This window comes from Chiloscyllium plagiosum, unplaced genomic scaffold (assembly GCF_037043375.1).
Source record: "Chiloscyllium plagiosum isolate Xiang-an unplaced genomic scaffold, Cpla_swu_hap1 HiC_scaffold_9, whole genome shotgun sequence".
NCBI lineage: Eukaryota > Metazoa > Chordata > Chondrichthyes > Orectolobiformes > Hemiscylliidae > Chiloscyllium > Chiloscyllium plagiosum.
The window spans coordinates 126,365,458-126,383,935 of NW_028270147.1; the positions used below are offsets into that span (position 1 = coordinate 126,365,458).

Genomic DNA, 18,478 nt, shown 5'->3' on the forward strand with positions numbered 1-18,478 from the left:
TTAAAATCCTTTCCAGTTTAATAACATCCTTCCTATAGTAGAGCGACCAGAATTGTATGCAGTACTCCAAGTGTGGCTTTACCAATGTCTTGTACAGCCATAATATGATATCTGAACTCCTGTCCTTAATGCTCTCACTGATGAAGGCGTGTGCCAAATACTTACTTTCCCACTCTATCTATACCCGTGGTGCCACTTTCAAGGAATTATATACCTGCACCCCTAGGTCTCTGTCTTCGACAACACTCCACAGAGCCCAATCATTAACTGTGTACATCCTGCCCTGGTTTGTCTTAAAAAAATGCAATCTCTCGCATTTATCTGAATTAAACTCCACCAGCCATTCCTCAGCCCACTGGCCCAGTTAATCAAGATCACATCGTACCCTTCACTGTTCACTGTGCCACCAATCTTGATTTCATTGGCAAACTTACTAACCATGTACAATGATTAGAACCAGGTGGATATTATTGACTATGAGATCCTTGATTGGGGTAGTTAACCTGGATCAATCAGGGAGCTCTGGCTGACTGATATAAACAGGGGATTCAGAGAGTCTCCTGAGTTCAGGGACTGACTCCAAGCTGGCTGGCTGCAGCCAGTGTATTCTGTAAATAAAGGGTGACTTGGTGACAGGATACCAGCCTCTTTGTAGTTGTTTCACCATACCTCCAGGATTCTCATCCAAATGGCTGACGTATATGATGAATAATGGTGAAGTCAGAACTGATTCTGGCAGCATACCGCTGGTCACATGCTTCCAGTCTGAACAATACTTTCTACCAACACACTCTGGCCTTACTGTAAAGCCAACTTTGCATCAAACTGGCTAGCTGTAGCCATCCCTCGATTCAATGTGATCTAACCTTATTATCCAGTCAACCATATCAGACCTTCTTCCCTAAATGTCCTCTCACTGACACTTGATCTACTTGGGCCTCCTCATTCCCAAGATCCAGTTCTAGCAGAGCCGCCTTTCTCATTGGACTGGAAACAGACGGCTGGAGAAAATTCACCTCAACACACTCTCACAACTCTGGCCCCTCTCTGCCCTTCACAATGCTACTAACCCAGTTGAACTTTGTTTAATTAAATGTCTCCATTGTAATGACTCTATAATGTTTGCAACTCGTCGTAAATTTCTTGCAGATTTGTCCCTTGAATAGTCAGTGAGTTACAGACTGCACTGAACAATCTGATTGCAACTTTTTTGTTCCTTATCTTGAGCCAAATCGAATCTGTCCTTCACCCTTCTGGGGCATCCTCTTTCTCCAGCTCTGCACTGATCTCCTTAACTACTCCCACCAGACACCATCCTTTTCCCCCTTTTCTCTCTTTCCTGAACACCTTGTATCCAGGAATATTGAAGACACAGTCTTGCCCTTCTTTTAGTCCGGTCTCTGTTCGAGCCACAACATCAGGTTTCTACTTGGAACTCTTTGTATGTAACTCCCTAGTCTGATTCCCTATACTTGGTGTAGGCTCATATATGCAGTCACCCAGAATTAGAATTTATTACTCATTCCCTCACTCTGCCAGCTCAGTTACTATTCCTTACTCTGGTTTATCTATCTTCCCAGGATTCTGTAGGCCTTGGTGTTCCTCTGTAATATTATCTCCTGGTTCCCACAGGCCTGCAAAGTTAGTTTAAACTCTCTCCAAAAGCACCAGAATGGTGTTCCTCTGTAATATTATCTCCTGGTTCCCACAGGCCTGCAAAGTTAGTTTAAACTCTCTCCAAAAGCACCAGCAAATCACCTACAAAAAACTCAGTCCCAATTCTGTTCAGGAGCAAGCCCTCCAGTCTGTCCCATACCTCTTCTGGAGCCAACTCCAACTCCATAGAGTTTAAAGCCTTCCCTCCCGGACCCTCTTTCCGGCTCCACATTCACATGAGTTATCCTCTGGTTCCTATTCTCACTTGCATGGGCCACTGGGAGTAATCCAGAGATTTCTACTTTCGTGCTCCTGCTGCTAATTCCCTGCTGAACTCCCTAAATTCTGACTGCAGGACCACGTCCTTTTTCTCCATCCATCACTGGGACCGATGTGGACCACGACTGCTGCCTGTTTCCCCTCTCCCCTCAGGGTGCACTGCAGCTGCTCGGTGACATCCTTGACCCTGGCACCAGGGAGACAGCACATCATCCTGGATTCCCATCTGCAGCTGCAGAAACACCTAGCGATTGCCCTCACTCTCGAATCTCCTCTCACTATCGTTCTTTCAGTCTTCCTTGTGACCCCCTGTACAGCTGAGCCCCCCGTAGTGCCAGGGACTTGGCTCTGGCTGCACTCCCCAAATGAACCATCATTCTCATCAGGATTCTGAACTGAATCCTGGTTGGAGAGTGGGAAACACTCAGGGGATTCCTGTATGAGTTGCCTGGTCCTTTTGGACTGTCTGCTGCTCCCCCATTCCCTCTCTCCCTGCATACTCTGAAGCTGCAGAGTGACCACATCTAGAAACGTTTCTCCATGGAGCTCTCAGCCTCACGGACGCTCCACACTGACACCAGCTGCTGCTCAAGCTCCAAAATCCAGAACTCCAACTGCTGTCACTGACCACACTTTCTGCTCTCATGGTATTTCAGGAGTGACTCTGGGAGTGCTCAACATTGACTCTGGACCCCATGAAGTCTTATAGCATCAGGTCAAGCATGGGCAAGGAAAACCTATCTGTCTCACATCAGTGGTAGGGATACGATTTGAGGAAGTTTTGAAGACAGAATGAATCTCCATTTCAGGGATAGTCAATGTGGTTTTGTCAGAGGGAGACCAGGGCCAACAAAAATGGTGGAATTTTGTCGAGGTCACTGGGTGTGCAGATGAGGGTGGTGAAGTTGATATATATGCTTGTATTTCAGCAAAGCCTTTGACAAGGTCCCACATGGGAGACTGATAAAGAAGGTAAAAGCAAATGGGATTCAGGGTAACTTGGCAAGTTGGATCCAAGCTTAGCTTTGGGACAGGTGACAGAGAGTGATGGGAAAAGGCTGTTTATGTGACTGGGTCCAGTATGGAGCTGCATACCACAGGGATAAGTGCTGGGACCCTCACTGATTATAATATATACAAGCAATGTCAATGAGAATGCAGGAGGGGATGATACTGAGTTTGTGGACAACATGAAGATTGACTGGATGGTTGAAAGTGAGAAAGATGGTCTTAGGATTCAGGATTGATCAGATGGGCAGATCAGAGGCAGCTGGAATTTAAATCTGTAAAATGTGAGATGTCGCACTTTGGAGGAATTAACAAGACAAAGGAGTACTCAATGAATGGCAGGACACTGGGAATCTCAGTGTGAGAACATAATCTTGGAGTGATTGTCCACTGATACCTGAAAGTGCCAGGGCAGGTTATTAGAGCAGTTATGAAGGCATATTGGATAGCTGTCTTTGTAATTTCAGGTGAAGATTATAAGAGCAGGAAGGATATGTTCGAGTGATGCAGAACTTTGGTTAGGCCTCAGCTGGAGGACTGTGTGCAGTTACAGTCACCACACTGTAGGAAGGATGTGATTATGCTGGAAGGGGTTGCAGAGGAGATTGACTAGGAAGTTGCCTGGGATGGAGCATCTAAGACGATGTGGTGAGAGGCTGGATACACTCGGATTGTTTACTTTGGAGCAGAGAAGGTTGAGGGGGAGGATCTGACAGAGAGGTGCAGGGTATGGGGGAAGTGCACACGTTAGGAAGATCATAACTGTTCCCCTCAGACAGAGGGGCAATAACAGGATGGCACACATTCAATGTGCAAGGTTTAGAGGGGATGTGAAGAAATGTTCCTTCCCCCAGAGGGTGGGGGTCTTGGATACATTGAGCAGTACTTGGATAAGCACCCGAATTGTCATAATATTCAATGTTATGGGTCCAGTTCTGGAAAGTGGGTGGAGAGTAGATTTCCAGTATCTTAGTTGTAAAGACTTGATGGAGTGAATGGCCTCTTCTGTGCTGTATGATTGTATGGAACCACCTGCTTGTTAAAACATACTGCCCTCTCTTGTCTGATACATCAACCTCTCCTCCACGTTGAACACTTGGAGGAAGCACTCAGGGTGTTGATGGCACAAAATGAACTCTGAGTGGGTGACTTCAATGCCCAACATCAAAAAGAACGTTTAATAAATGTGCATTCGTTTGTCGGCTTTGTAAGTATTGTCTGCAAATGTTCAAATGAATTGTTTTGCCAATTAACGTTCTGAGAGTTGAAATACCTTCGAATGGCACGAATTAAAATTGTTTCTCTTGTCTTTCAGGCCGTGAGAACTCTCAGCCCAAGCTGACCCTGCTGCCCCCCTCCCCAGAGCAGGTCAATGCCAAGGGCACTGCCACCCTGGTGTGCCTTGCCAATCACTTCTATCCCGATGAGCTGGAGGTGCAGTGGAAGAAGGACGGTGCAGTCATTTCGGACGGGGTTCAGACCAGCAACTACCTGCGAGCTTCGGACAGCACCTACAGTGTCAGCAGCCTGCTGACCCTCTCTGGGTCTGACTGGGAGTCCAACGCTCGCTTCTCCTGTGCCCTCACCCACGTGACCCTCTCCTCTCCCCTCAGCAAGAGCATCAGGAGATCAGAATGTGTGTAGAGTGTTTGAGACAGTCCACAGAGGAGACACAACTTTAAACAGAACAGGGCTGAGCTGGCAGGACAAAGGTCATTGTCAGGAGTGAATTTCAACTCTCTTCCTTCTTGGGACAGCTCGGGGACACTTCTGAGGTTCAGGAGTTAAGACAGATCATTGGGACAGCGCAGGGGGAGAGCTTTACTCTGTATCTAACCCCATTCTGTCCCTGAACTGGTGATATTTGATGACAACGATGTTAACCTGTCATGCCAAGAAAAACCTCTCAAAGGTGCTGAAGACTGTCAGCTGTACAAAACAACGTGAACCTCCAAAGTCTCTGCTTCAGTAAACCAGATCTCCTTCCTGCTCAGCCACCAGTTCCAATTTACGGTTTTGTCACTGTTCAAAAGGACAGGCTTCTCATGTTATTGAAAAAATCTCCACAAGTGTTTTCCTCAAGCTCCATTGTGGCTGTGAATTTGTGCAGCTTCCTCTGTCTGGGCTGTTAATTGCAGTCTGTTTTCTGTCAATGTCAATCTGTAAAAGGGAATAAAGATGAAGAAGATTCAGTCTCTGTCTCATGTCTGTTTTGAAAATGGTCAGAGCTGAAGCCTTAGGGAAAGGGTGTGTGAAGTGAAAGGTTGCACCATCAAGGCATGGAACATGAGGGGGGCAAAAAGATGGGGTCCCCGAAACAGGAGGGCACTGCTACAATTGTGGCCAGAAGGGGCTCTTCAGCAGAAATGCAGGGCCCCAAGGAAACCTTCCCCAATAAATGGGGAAAAGGGGGAAGATGTGTTCAATTTCCAAAAGGCAGGGGACTGATGCTGAGAGGAAGCTGAACTCAGATTGTAGACAGGGAAGGTGCATACCCAGAATGGAGATGGAATCTCTCTCCTTCAATGATCCCCCCTTGGTGCTCTAAAGGGATAGTACCCACCTCAAATACATGTGCCCAATGGTGTATGATGAATGGGGAAAATCCTGTGCCCACATGTGCGCAGGTGGAGAACGGGGAATGTATCTCGTAGACACACTGATTCATCCATCAAAAGGACTGGGATCAGCTCTCTCCAGTACAGGACCAATTGGAGGGGTTCAGCCGGGTACATCGGCGATGGAAGAGCTAGCAAAACCCAAGAGTGCAAGGGTGGGCTCCCTGGGCACTTAATGGGAAAGCATCTGAACATAATACAGAGAGATCACTAATGGAGTGTTTGGAGCAGATTGGCTCTTTGTTGATGGACTGGCAATGGGTCTTTACACAGTTGGTCATTTCAAACATGTTCTGCTCCATATTGGGGCAGGAAGGGCTGATGACCGGGACATATTCACCTTCCTGTTTAAAAATCAACAATATTGATGGGTCTGTCTACCCCAAGGGTTCCCAACCTTCCAGCAGAGCATGGCACAAGGGCTACAAGAGTTCAGTTCAGCTCCCCAAACACTTTGGACAGTGGATGGCTGACTTGCTGCTGTTATCCAGAACTGAGGAGGAGGACTATCCCTTCGGGATGACAGAACTCCCAGGAGCTGCTCGGAGGGATCCAAATATTGATGTGTTCCCTGGAACAGCAGGTGAAAAGCTGCTGCATTGCTCAGGCTCCTTGATGCCACACACCATCAAAGAGGCCTTGATGTCAAGTGCTGTCACTCTGCCCTCACCTCACTCGCATGGTCAGGGAGAGCTCAGTCCACTGACTCACATTTATCTGAATGAATTCCACTTGTTACTGATCAGCCCATCTATATCGTTTTGTATCTTATACGGCTTCAGGTAACCTCAGTCAGGGAAGGTCAATAAATGGAAAGCATTAAAACTTTAATACAAATCCTGAAGACAATTTCTGGTTTAATAAAGGAATGGATACCTTTCATTTTTAAGTGAAATCAGCAGTTCTTTATTGAATTAAAGTTATTCAGGGTAAATACATCTGTAGTGAATGTGTAAAACTACAGCAACTCCCACTCAGGGTGTTTGGATTGGAGGCTGAGTTGAAATAATTGGTGACACATCAGGGAGGTGCGGAGATACCTGGAGACCTTGTTCCAGAAGGAGGTTGTAAGCCTCAGGATCAGGCAGTCCAATTCCATGGTGTAGTAAGGGGCAGGAGGGTATAGCTATGAGGGGGTCAGATAAGGGTTTGGAGAATACTGTAGGACAGGGAAACCCCTTAATCTTCTCAACACGAGTGAGATCAAGGTCAGCCTTTCCAATCTTTCTTCATCACACAGCACACACATTCCAGGGATCAATAAAATAAACCTCCTCTGAACCACCTCCAATGCATTTATATTCTTCCTTCAATAAGGAGACCAAAACTGTGCACAGTTTTTGAGATGCAATTTCACCAGTAGCCAGGAATAACTGAAACATCACACACACTTTTGTTTTTAACTCCTCAGTTAGTCTCATTGCAATAATACACAACATTTTGTTACTTCTAATCAAACAACTTCACATTTTCCCAAATTTTCCACCATCTGCTGATTTCTGTCTCCTCATAGAACGTATCTCTATTGGTCTGGCCCCTGTCCTGTCATCTTCGGCAACCTACTTTCTCTCCATATTTGTGTCATCTGTGAATGTAATCCCCAAGCCTTCAATCCAGTGGGCGGCATGGTGGCACAGTGGTTAGCACTGCTGCCTCACAGCGCCTGAGACCCGGGTTCAATTCCCGCCTCAGGCGACTGACTGTGTGGAGTTTGCACGTTCTCCCCGTGTCTGCGTGGGTTTCCTCCGGGTGCTCCGGTTTCCTCCCACAGTCCAAAAGATGTGCAGGGTCAGGTGAATTGGCCATGCTAAATTGCCCGTAGTGTTAGGTAAGGGGTAAATGTAGGGGTATGGGTGGGTTTCGCTTCGGCGGGTCGGTGTGGACTTGTTGGGCCGAAGGGCCTGTTTCCACACTGTAATGTAATCTAACCTAATGTAATCCCCACAGTGAGAGAGATTGGAAACAGTTGAGGGCCCAACACTGAACACTTGGGGCACACTCGTCATATACGGCCAATCTGAAAACGGCTTCTTTCTGGACACTCTGAGTTCTGCTCAGCTCCCAGTTTTCTAATGGATATTTCCTTCAGGGTACACTGTTTCGAAAGTTCAGCAACTGTATCAGAAGGTGGTGGAGGTAGGGGTAGTGAATATTTTGAAGTAGAGATAACAGATTTTTGTCACTCAGAAGGGTCGAGGCTGATACAGACTCAATGGGAATGTGGAATTGGAAACACAAACAGATCAGCCATGATCTTATTGAATGATGGAGATTTAAATCCAATTGGATTTTGTATCCTGGGCATATTTTAAATTAATTGTTAAAATTTGAATCCGGTTGGCGTAACTTCGAAAACTACCCAACCCAAACTAATGTTAATAACCTCACCGCCAATTGTTATGTACTTTCAATTCTCAGTATTCTCTGTGACACTGACAGCTAGTCACAGATTCATGTGAGCACCCTACTCTCCTAAAGGGACCACACACACTTTTGACATCATAACACCTCTCCTCTTAAAAAAAAACAACCATCAAATTGAAAAGATGGCTTTTTTATGCTCTCTAAATCTTAACTCCGCTATTATGAATTACACATGTCAGTAATATAGTTACATATTTCTTACTGATTTTGCATGTATATGTATCAGTTCTTTCTTATCTGTATCCTAATTCAATTTGTAAGTTTAAACCAATTGAATGTTCTGTTCTCTGTACTCACTCGTACCATGTCTGTGTAAAAAATTTATTCGACTCTTCATGCTTCCTCCTTCATGTCTTAACCCTGCACTCTCAGTGTTGCTGGGAAATTTGAGAAGCACATTTATTCACTTGCTCATTCACTCCCTTGTCAGCCTCTCTTTATCTCCCGAAACTCCACTCAACACCAATCTGCTGGGTCAGGAGCAAGGCTTTCAGTTCAATGTATAAAGGAACCTTTTCCAGCACTAAACTGGTGAGTGTCGGCTGGAGAACAATATTCCATTGTTCATGTCTGCTTCAAAAACCAAAGTGTTCAGCCATTCCATGCAGCTTCACTCACTCCTGAAGGGATCAGGCAAAGAGGAAGAGTTTGTGGAGCTAGTGTTGACTTGCTGAGTTTTCAAACCCATTACAATGTCATTGTCTGCCCTGACACCGAGCAGATGTTCCCATCTCAAGAGGCTCCATGGCCCTGAGGACTGTGAGAGTGAGCCCTGTCCATTCAGCTCAATCATCAAGCTCCAGCCTTCCTGATGTGGTGGCAGCCAGGAGAACCCTGCCCATGGGAGATTCTACACACGCTCCCTCCCTCCCTGCAGGGAAAGATGGTTCCATGGCCCTGCTTTCTCTCCAAACAGATCCAAATTTGAGTGTTTCTGAAAAGAAGAGACATTTTGTCAAAGATTTTTGTCTGCGCACATCAGGAGAATTTGCAAGAAATGCCACAGCAAAGGAAAACATCATTTATACTATTGTATTCATTGTGGCAACACTTCGTCCAATTAGGGCCCATTGGCCAACCAAACAGCATTGTCCTCTCATCCAGAATATATAGTTCTTTTCTGCTTAAATTTGTATTCTTGCAAATTGCCCTGATAAATGCAAAGCAAAAAGCTTCCACAAAATGGACATTTTCTCAGTCATGTTCTGTATTCTCAAATGACTATTTGATTATAATTTCCTCTTTTGCTTCAGATACGTTTAAATTCTAGTAAGTAATTTTGTACCTTTTTGAATGGAGGACTCAGTTTATTATCACTCACTAAACTCCAATAATTGCATCAAAATATTTTTCTCCTTTCTGTACCTGGTGTGTGACTGGAGAATGTGTCACTTTGTCTTTCTATTTGCCGACATTAACAGTAAATCTACATTTACTGTGCTTATTTCTTTTTCCTTGTGACCTAGATCCCCACTCCCTGTACCATTCTGCACTGCCCCTCAAAGAAGCACATAACTGTGTACCATATTCTCAAAGTGACCTAGCCATTCTTCAGTACAGCTGCCATGGTCGCTCTCCCCTCCATCTACTCACTTTCCAGAGTAATTTCGAAATTCACATTGGCCATTCCCATGTCTTTTTCTAAAGTGGTTCCTAATTTTAAGGATCGATGTCACTAAACATCCTTTCTTCCTAGCCGCAGTGATTTGTTTACAAAATGAGCTGCACTTCATCCTTAATCATTCTCGGAGTCATTACAACCAGAAAGCTTTGTGCCTGCTCTCAGTAGAAAAATTCAATTAATCTCATTGTCCTGTTCTATCCAAATAGCTTCCGTTTATGTGTTACTGTATTTCTGGTGTATTCAACTGCATCTGATACTTGCCTACCTAATGCTCTTACACCCACTGATGCCTGTTGAGGTCTCCCAGATAAATTGCTGCTCTTTGCAGTTTGGTGACCCGCTTTGATAGCCGTGTGTTCGGTCTTTGAGTGGAATTCATTTTGTGCCTGATCCTAGTGTCAATCCGAAGGGCACTCCACCTTTCAGTCTGACAAACCAGGGTCACCCATGTCATGGCTCTATTTCTAGCCTAGGCTCCAGTCTTTAAGGCCTCACCAGTTTGATCATTTGAGTTGCTCATCATTTATTTTGATTTCTCCTGGGATGGGCCAGGCACTGACCGTGTCTGCTCTTGGTGGCCCTTCCTTAATTGTCCTGGAGAGGGCGGTGGTGAGCCATGTAATATCTGGGAAGGAAGGCGCTTGGATCTGAACAAATAAAACCCATCAAACTCCATGTCATGTTCATGAATGTTCTTTGGGCAAGGGAACTCAGTCATCACCCGGTCTGTGACTCCAGTCCCACAGTGACGGGATTCATTCTTAACAATCTCATGATCTGGCTCAGCAAAGAATTCGGTCCGAGCAGCTGGAGATGGGCAATATTTTTTTTTTTATTTTCAAAAATATACTTTATTCATATATATTTAATCTATACAATTGAACATGTCATCATTCTGTAAACATTCCATTTCTTTGCGTATCGAAACAGGGTAATCATTCCTATTCACAGGTTGGTGCGATTACATTGAGCTGAGGTGCCAGCGGAGCCCAAATGACTGCGTGGGTCCCCTGTTCTTAGGCAGGCAGATGTTAGACGGTGGTCTTTCCCCACCGCGCCTTGGCGGCAGCTGCCCCAAGCTTCAGCGCGTCCCTCAACACGTAGTCCTGAACCTTGGAATGTGCCAGTCTGCAGCACTCAGTCGGGGTCAACTCCTTCAGCTGAAAGATCAGCAGGTTTCGGACCACCCAGAGAGCGTCCTTCACCGAGTTGATGATCCTCCAGGCACAGTTGATGTTCGTCTCGGTGTGCGTCCCGGGGAACAGGCCGTAGAGCACGGAGTCCCGCGTCACGGCGCTGCTCGGGACGAACCTTGACAAACACCACTGCATTCCTCTCCAGATTTCCTCTGCATAGGCACATTCCAGAAGGAGGTGTGTGACAGTCTCGTCCCCCCCGCAGCTGCTTCGAGGGCAGCGTGCGGTGCGGCAGAGAGTCCGGGCATACATAAAGGATCTCACAGGCAGAGCCCTTCTCACCACCAGCCAAGCCATGTCTTGGTGCTTGTTGGAAAGTTCTGGCGATGAGGCATTCTGCCAAATGGCTTTGACAGTCTGCTCAGGGAACCGCTCGATAGGATCCGCCCTCTCCTTTTCCTGAAGGGTCTCAAGGACACGACGTGCTGACCACTTCCTGATGGACTTGTGGTCAAAGGTGTTTTTCTTCATAAATTTCTCCACGAAGGACAGATGGTACGGAACGGTCCAACTACTCGGAGCGTTCCGCGGCAGCGAGGCCAGGCCCATCCTTCGCAACACCGGGGACAGGTAGAACCTCAGTACATAGTGACACTTGGTGTTTGCATACCGGGGATCCACGCACAGCTTGATGCAGCCACACACAAAGGTGGCCATCAGGGTGAGGGTTGCACTGAGTGTGTTTTTTCCCCCATTGCACCGGTCTTTGTACATTACATCTCTTCGGACCCGGTCCATCTTTGATCTCCACACGAAGTGGAAGATGGCCCGGGTGACTGCGGCGGCACAGGTTCTGGGGATAGGCCAGACCTGTGCCACGTATAACAATACTGAGAGTACCTCACACCTGATGACCAGGTTTTTACCCGCGATGGAGAGCGACCGTTGCTCCCATCTGCCCAGTTTCTGTCTCACCTTCCTGATCCGCTCCTCCCAGGTCTTGGCGCACACCCCAGCCCCCCCGAACCAAATACCCAGCACCTTCAGGTGGTCAGTCCTGATGGTGAAGGGGATAGAGGATTGGTCGGCCCAGTTCCCGAAGAGCCTGGCTTCACTCTTGCCTCGGCTTACCTTGGCCCCCGAGGCCCGTTCGAACTGGTCACAGATGCACATAAGTCTGTGCACGGACAGCGGATCCGAGCAGAAAACGGCGACGTCATCCATGTACAGGGAGGCCTTAACCTGCAGACCCCCGATGCCAGGAATAGTCACCATTCTCAGGCTCGCATCCTTCCTGATGGACTCGGCAAATGGCTCTATGCAACACACAAACAAGGCAGGAGAGAGAGGGCAGCCCTGCCTGACTCCAGATCTGACTGGGAAGCTATCCGATTCCCACCCATTGATTGAGACTGCACTGACAATGTTGGTGTAGAGCAGTCTGATCCAATTAGCGATTCCCTCCCCGAAGCCCATTTTGGAGAGGACATCCCTCATCCTCTCTATAACATCACCAGCTGACAAATGAGCTGGTTGGCTGGCCAGCCTTTCACAGCAATATGCCTTATAAGGAGCCATAAGAGATATTACTTTTCATCCATATGACTGCACATCTTCTTCAGTTTTTGCATGATGCTGCTGGTCTCACTGCCTGAAATCGAAACAGGGGAGGGACTCCACGTCTCCATATCAGTTTGCAGGAGACTGGAAGTGGGGCTCACTTTGGAAACATTCTCCTTCTGGTTGTTTTGCATTCCGCTGCTCCTGTCGAGTTGGAATCTGAGAATATACCAAGATGGATGCATGGAAAGTTAAGTTTGTTCCTAAAAGGAAACAACTCCAGAATTAGTTGCAATGAAACACAGATGAGATTCAAAGACTGGTTTCTGCAACTGAGCAACATCATTTCCTTTCAGGCAGGCAGAGCGTTTCATTAGTTTTGAATTCATTGAGCTTTAATTAATTGAAAATTTCAAAAGTGAGACTGATTTTTTTGTTTGTTGGGAATGTTTATTCAGTGAAACCGATTAAGGGAGGGAGATGTAGATCAATTATAATAGAAGTAAGTGCAAACAGATGAGTGGCTCAACAACCTAGTCCCATTCCTATGCACATGATCAAGTGGAAAAATGTTTTGACACCTTTGTAGGATATGCTGATAACAGGTCGGAGCCAGATTGCAGGGAGCGAAAGAACAGAAGCACAGATACATTGGGCTGAAAGCTCCATTTCTTGTGTTGTCACTTCTACAGAATGCAGAACAAAACACGATATCGATGAATACAAAGGATGGTATTCTCGGCAGCAGCAGGTATTCCTGCAGAAACAGCTTTAGGTTGCAGAGATTCGGACTCTACATAAGGGAACATGCGAACATATTATCAACTTAATAAAAGTACCAAGGCTTAAGTTGATGTTTCTCAGTGGCAGACAAACCATTCTTACATCTTTTCTGTAAAATATTAAAAGTTTTATTTATATTGTAATGATAATATAGACCAGAAACCTGGCTGATAGCAAGCTTGGATTGAAAGTGATCACCCATCATTCATGCTGCTGAGTAAGTAATTCCTTACTTTAATAGTAACCTTGCATTGAACAGTTCAGGAGTTTGCAAATGGTGGGATACGAACCAACTTGCTCTCCCCAGCGGATTTGCGTTTCTCCTGAATTTTGATGGTGGTCTGGAGCATATGTTGAACCTCCTCCTGCTGTTTCAGAATCAGCTGCCTCTCCCTGTGAGCAGCCTTGTTGGCTTCTTGAAGATGCCTGATTTCAGCCTGTGATGAAATTGGATGCAATGTATTACCATGTTAGAGACCAACCAAACCCGTCTTTACATCGTCAATAAATTTATTTTGACGACAGAGTACAGACAAAAATGAAGTCAGGGCACACAACTCCATAACCCATTAAGTTCTAAGTTGCACAGTTTCCAGGTGGCACTGTGCAACTTTTACAACTTATAATGCTTGTTCTTGATGAAAACTTTGTGTTTTTCTTCGACAAAATGTATTGTCAACACAAACTCAAACAGTCAAGTACTCCAGGTGGAAAATCATCATGAAAGAGTTACTCACATTCTTTTTCGACAACTGATGCCTAACTTTGAGTGAGCATTTCTGATTTTATTTCAGGAGGTTGCTTCCTTGTCTGTGGTGAGTTAACCTGAGTTCTCAAACCTGAAAAACTGTCCTCAGCAGCCAAGAACTTTGCAGAAGAGAAAGATGATGAATAGGCAGATTTCCGCTTTCGAGAATTGCACATTAGCTCTTGCTGCTGGGCAAGTTGGAAAGTGTTTCTGGATAAGTGGTGCTGGAAGAGCACAGCAGTTCAGGCAGCATCCAAGGAGCTTCGAAATCGACGTTTCGGGCAAAAGCCCTTCATCAAGAATAAAGTTGGAAAGTGTGCCTGGGTTGAGTGAATACAGAATCTGGCAAATCTGTAGTGGGTCCAACAGCAAATAATGTAACATTCCAAGTCTGCGTGACACTGCGTGACACTGCGTGACTGGTAAAACCTCTGCCAACAAAAATCAGCAACTTGTTGAGACCATCACTATATTTTTCTCAGTTTTGGTTTGGAACTGTGAGCTGAAGTTAAGAATTGAACTTTGAAAAGCAACTTGTTTTAACACAATCGAAAAAGGCTCAGTCGTTTATAATACCAGAGTTGATTTTACTCCCCTTCTTGAACAAGTGGACGACATTTGTTATCCTCCAGTCTTCTGGCACTATTCCTGTAGACAATGACAACATAAAGATCAAAGCTCAAGGTTCTGCAATCTCCTCCCTGGCTTCCCAGAGAATCCTCAGATTAATCCCATCCAGCCTAGAGGCCTTATCCATTTTCACACTTTTCCGAATTGCTAACACCTCCTTATGAACCTCAATCCCGTCTAGTCTAATAGCCTGCATCGCAGTATTCTCCTCGACAACACTATCTTTTTCCGGTGTGAATACTAACAATATTCATTTAGTGCTTCCCCATCTCCTCGGACTCCATGCACAACATCCCACAACTATCCTTGATTGGCCCTGATCTTTCTCGTCATTCTTTTCTTCCTTATATACTTATAGAAAGCTGTATGGTTTTCCTTGATCCTATCTGCCAGTGATTTTTCATGTTTCCTCCTGGCTCTTCGTAGCTCTCTCTTTAGGTCTTTCCTCACTAACTTGTAACTGTCAAGCTCCCAAACTGAGTTTCACGTCTCAACTTAAGCCTTTTCTTCCTCTTGACAAGAGATTAGTAAACCACAGCTCCCGACACATGGTATAATGATGCTGGAATTTACAGACAAACTTGGATAAATCTGCCCAAGTAGATCACACAGTTTCACCACTGCTGAATTAGCAACTAAACCAGAAAGAGAATGATCAGGGTTTAAGATTTTGTTAAATAGCCAAATTCTTCTTAATATTTTATAACTTTAATGCCCCTCGATGCTTGTCATACTCAATTTGGAGAAAATTTATTTCAACAAGATATTGCTTATGCTCACAAAATTAGGGTATTTTAAAAGAAAATCTGGAAATAAAAGGTTGGTGTCAGTAAAAGTGTCCAGAAAGATGTTGAGCAGCCATAAAAACCCAACTAATTCATGGAGGGACTTTGAAGAAGGAAATCTTCTGCCCACAACTAGTATGGCATATGTGACTACAGTGTTACGGCAGTATGGATGGCATGCACACCATACCTACCAAGCATTGACCATCTCTTGCAATCCTTTTGATATGAAGTGGTATTATCATCACTGCTTCCCTCACAATTAACACATTAGAGTTACCCTCGACCTGAAACTGAACCGGATCAGCTATACAATACTGTGTCAACAAAACCAGGTCAGAAGCTGAAAGTTCTTCACTAAGTAACTCACTTCCTCTCTCCCCAATACATGCCCTAGAAACATAACATCAAATAGAATGGCCTGAACAGCGGCGAAGAAATCCATTGAAATAATTTGTTTAAAATCCGGACCCGTGGGTTAGGACAACATTCTTGCATCAATCTGTTCCAGAGCCCTGAACTCCAAACCTAACAGCACTTGCGAGTTGATATGTTTATATTGACCAAGCAGACTGCAGTGGCTCAAGGCAGCTCACCACTATGACCATTTTGAGGATGAGGGATAGTAAATAAATACCAGCACTACCGGAAACATCCCAAATTCAAAGAACAAACATAAAAATTCGAAAAAAATGTCAAAATTGCATTCATTCTACTCAATCCAAACAGTGATAAGGGGAAAGATGATGTGAATACCTAGATTCTGCACAACAGCCTCACTGCAATGAGAAAAGACAACAGCTTTCCCCCTTCTCCGGAAAGTATTACTAGAAGAATCTGCACATTCTTACATTGCATTTTTGAAAGGCTATTCAGCTTAACATCACTGCATAGGTCAGCTACTCACTTTGTCTGGTGCTCCAACCAGGCCAGCTGTGCTTTGGTCTTCTCCTTCAAGGCTTGTTCTCGCAGTTTGAGGAGTGACACCTGGTGCTGTGCACGCATCTCCTCCTCCTCCATGTATTGTCGCACCATCTCCATGGTGAATTTAGAGAAACTGTCTTGACCTCCTGAGAAGGGCATGCTCAAATCATGCTGAACAGTGAAAGACAGGAGAACAAACAGTACAGAGTGAGGTGAGCTGGTTCCCCGACCCAAGTAAAACTTGCCCCATAATCCACGAAAACTCAGGACTGAGTGCAGACAACAACAACAATTAAAAGTAGTTGGAGTATCATCAGACATGCCAATCATGCTGCATCACAAGTGATCCCATCAAACTATCCCAATATTTATCAGGATGAGTAAATGCTGACTGTCTCATTTCATCATCTGTAAAACACATTAAGACTGGCAAAGTCCCTCATACTGATAGTTTTCTGGTCAGGACTCCAGTTACTAATTTGCTGCCAGGTTCTGATAAAAAACCAAAAACAGAATAGGAGTTGCACATACGGAGAATAAGGGTGTCATGGTTACATCAACATTAACCAGGAGGAGGCTATTTAGCTTCTTGAGCCTATTCCACCATTCACCCAAATCATGGTCATCTTCAACATCATGACAAATCCCTGTCTTTGTCCCATAATTCTTCAGCATTTTGGTTAAAAATCTACCAAGCTCGGATTTAAAATTTGTAACTGATTTTACATCAATCACTGTTTGTGGAAGTGAGTTTCAAACTTCATCCATTTCCATGTGCAAAAATGTTCCACAATATCACACCTCAATGTTCTGACTCTCACATTTTATCTATTCAATCTCTCTTCTTAAATTAAGCCTCGGAGCCCAAGTATCACTTCAGTAAGTCTACATTGCACTTCCACCAAGAGTGATACTCTTCTTAAGCCATGGTGCCCAGCCCTGACGGCTTGGACTGACTAGGTTTTGAACTGCTGAAGCATGACTTCTAATCCTTTGTTTTCGAGTCTTCTTTGGACATAAATGTCAACCTTCCACTGGCCCCTTGATCACTTTTCTGAGCCTGTTTGTGACATTTTCATGAACTGTCTGCAGCTGGATCACCCCCAAAAAGTTTCTTTGAACTCCACTGTCTCTCGATTTTCACAATCAAGAAATATCCTATTTTGATCCAACCTCTCACTTGCCGACACAAACTCATCTGTAGATTTTTCATTTACTTAATCTATCAAGATTGCTTTCTGATTTTATGCTTCCATCTACCGACACTCGAGATCGCTGCTAATCTGTAGAGAGGCCCCAAATTTTGAATGTGGCTTTCCTTTCATTATGAATAGTGAATAGATAGGGCACCAACATAGATCCATGCAGAATATCACCAACCATATCCTTCCAATTAGAATATCTCTTATTAGCTGCACAAATGTCTTTTGTTCAAATCAAATTCCTCTGCAAGCTCCACTTGTCTTTTACATCTTATTACCCCCCACCTTTAATGGACAGTAGAAAGTTGTAAATTCAGGGACATTCTTAGCAATCAAATTTAGCTTGTGTTTACCTGACGAGGTGTGCAAGGAATCCCAGTAAATATTAATCTCTGTCTTCACTACATGGTAACTTGATCACAAAGATTAACAATGCAAAAGATTTATTCCTCTTCAAGATTTATAAACTCTGGTAACATTGTTAGTGAGTGGTACTTATCATTTGAAAAAAACAGCCCCTGCCCAACACTTGCCTTACACTCATTGCCCCATCTACTCCTCATCCTCTACATCTGAATCTCATGGCAAGATACCTAGAACATGGAGAGGAGCAACTATTCCAAGCACTGAGATCCCACTAACTGGCACCACCACTCACCCTTGGCTAACCCATAGGAGAACTCACTTTTGCAGCTATTGAAGCCAATTGATCCTGCAGTATGTCCTCATCGGAATGATCCTGCTGGCTGCGTTTCTTCCTCATATTAAAGCAGCAATGGCTCTCTGATGGCAGAAGGAGATGGAAGGATTTCTCTTCAATCTCATCTTCAGTCATTGACTCATCGAACTGAAGGGAGTACTCAGTGGCAAGAGAAGCAGAGTCTGGAGAGACAATAAATGATTGACATTGTTCTTTGTTATTTTCCATTGCTCACTGAAAGATTTAGAACTTGAACATGAAGTTAAAGACGAAGCTGGAATCCTTGGATTAGTTATCTGCCCAAGGAGCAGAGTTGGGTTACAATTATTGATTCAACACAACTGTTATGTTGAATCACACATTATTTCAGGGGACAGGAGGAAGTTTCCTTATGCATAACC

General features: G+C 44.7%; 1 pseudogene and 1 gene segment (V, D, J or C); one reads left to right on the forward strand and one right to left on the reverse strand.

Moving 5' to 3' along the window:
• The window catches only part of LOC122552870 (uncharacterized), a 1,138,103-nt pseudogene that overhangs the window by 295,458 nt on the left and 824,167 nt on the right, over positions 1 to 18,478 (reverse strand).
• Positions 1 to 18,478, forward strand: part of LOC122547613 (Ig kappa chain V region Mem5-like) — a 229,387-nt gene that overhangs the window by 38,693 nt on the left and 172,216 nt on the right.